Source organism: Oncorhynchus masou, chromosome 24 (assembly GCF_036934945.1).
Source record: "Oncorhynchus masou masou isolate Uvic2021 chromosome 24, UVic_Omas_1.1, whole genome shotgun sequence".
Classification (NCBI taxonomy): domain Eukaryota; kingdom Metazoa; phylum Chordata; class Actinopteri; order Salmoniformes; family Salmonidae; genus Oncorhynchus; species Oncorhynchus masou.
Genome location: NC_088235.1, coordinates 110,038,679 through 110,040,851, shown reverse-complemented (window position 1 = coordinate 110,040,851; position 2,173 = coordinate 110,038,679).

Sequence of the window (2,173 nt, the reverse complement as noted above, 5' to 3'; positions counted from 1 at the left end):
CTTGTTCTCCCTCTCCTCTTCCTCCCTGTCCTCTCTTGTTCTCTCTCTCCTCTTCCTCCCTGTCCTCTCTTGTTCTCCCTCTCCTCTTCCTCCCTGTCCTCTCTTGTTCTCCCTCTCCTCTTCCTCCCTGTCCTCTCTTATTCTCCCTCTCCTCTTCCTCCCTGTCCTCTCTTATTCTCCCTCTCCTCTTCCTCCCTGTCCTCTCTTATTCTCCCTCTCCTCTTCCTCCCTGTCCTCTCTTATTCTCCCTCTCCTCTTCCTCCCTGTCCTCTCTTATTCTCCCTCTCCTCTTCCTCCCTGTCCTCTCTTATTCTCCCTCTCCTCTTCCTCCCTGTCCTCTCTTATTCTCTCTCTCCTCTTCCTCCCTGTCCTCTCTTATTCTCCCTCTCCTCTTCCTCCCTGTCCTCTCTTATTCTCCCTCTCCTCTTCCTCCCTGTCCTCTCTTATTCTCCCTCTCCTCTTCCTCCCTGTCCTCTCTTATTCTCCCTCTCCTCTTCCTCCCTGTCCTCTCTTGTTCTCCCTCTCCTCTCTCCTCCTCAGTGGGGAGTCTTTACAGTCACCTCCCTCTGTTTTAATTATCCGCTCTGCTCCTGGGTATTTCATCTGACAACCAATCCGATGACAACTGTCTGTCTTTTCCTCTTTGTGCGGGAGCTCCCAGAGACAACACACACACACACAGAGTCAGACACCCATGCGAGGTTCGTTAACAAAGTCGCCGCGCGGCTGAGTCCTGAGGCTCCCCTGTTAATGTGTCTGCTGCTTCATTAAACTCTGCTCTGAATGAGGGAGGGTGACACACTTCTACCCCAGAGAGAGGGACAGATGCAGACAGAATGGGAACACTTGTGTCTCTCTATTGTATTATTCATCAGAGGCTGTCACTTTGGATCTGAGTGTTGGTTCAGATGAGCACGAAGTCTGACTGGCTGGCTGACTGACTGGCTAGCTGACTGACTGACTGACTGGCTGGCTGACTGACTGGCTAGCTGACTGACTGACTGACTGACTGGCTGACTGACTGGCTGGCTGACTGGCTAGCTAGCTGACTGACTGGCTGGCTGACTGGCTGGCTGGCTGACTGGCTAGCTAGCTAGCTGACTGACTGGCTAGCTGTCTGACTGGCTAGCTGTCTGACTGGCTAGCTGTCTGACTGGCTAGCTGTCTGACTGGCTGGCTGACTGACTGGCTGGCTGACTGACTGGCTAGCTGACTGACTGGCTAGCTGACTGACTGGCTAGCTGACTGAATGGCTAGCTGGCTGACTGTCTGGCTGGCTGACTGACTGACTGGCTAGCTGGCTGACTGGCTAACCCACATTACTGACTGACTGGCTAGCTGTCTGACTGGCTAGCTGTCTGACTGGCTGGCTGACTGACTGGCTAGCTGACTGACTGGCTAGCTGACTGAATGGCTAGCTGACTGAATGGCTGTCTGACTGAATGGCTAGCTGGCTGACTGTCTGGCTGGCTGACTGACTGACTGGCTAGCTGGCTGACTGGCTAACCCACATTACTGACTGACTGGCTAGCTGTCTGACTGGCTAGCTGTCTGACTGGCTGGCTGACTGACTGGCTAGCTGACTGACTGGCTAGCTGACTGAATGGCTAGCTGACTGAATGGCTGTCTGACTGAATGGCTAGCTGGCTGACTGTCTGGCTGGCTGACTGACTGACTGGCTAGCTGGCTGACTGGCTAACCCACATTACTGACTGACTGGCTCGCTGGCTGACTGATTGGCTAGCTGACTGGCTGGCTGACTGGCCATCTACTGGCCGGCTGACTGGCCAATTGAGGGTTCAGGGAGAGGTGGTGGAAAGGACACACCTTTGAAGCCTTTTGGGGGTCTGCTCCTTTCTGGGGGTCTGTGCCTGTGATTGGAGAGCCAAAGCTTTGTGTACTCAGCTGTGCCCTGGGGCGAGACTGTAGAGCCCTCCCTCTGAGCCTGTTCAGCCCAACTGGGAATCCTTGCCTGTTTTATTAATGAAACTCACAGAGGAAATGTCAATTAAAGCCCACACTGCTTCCCAAAACAAAGGCTTTACTGTGGCTTTGTGACACACGGGAAGGAAAATAGTTTGTGCCACACTCAAATAAGTCCAAATATGTCCAGCTTGCCTGGAATGTCTGTTTGCAATGCCAGTCCGTTTGGTTAATAGCATGAAACCCTATG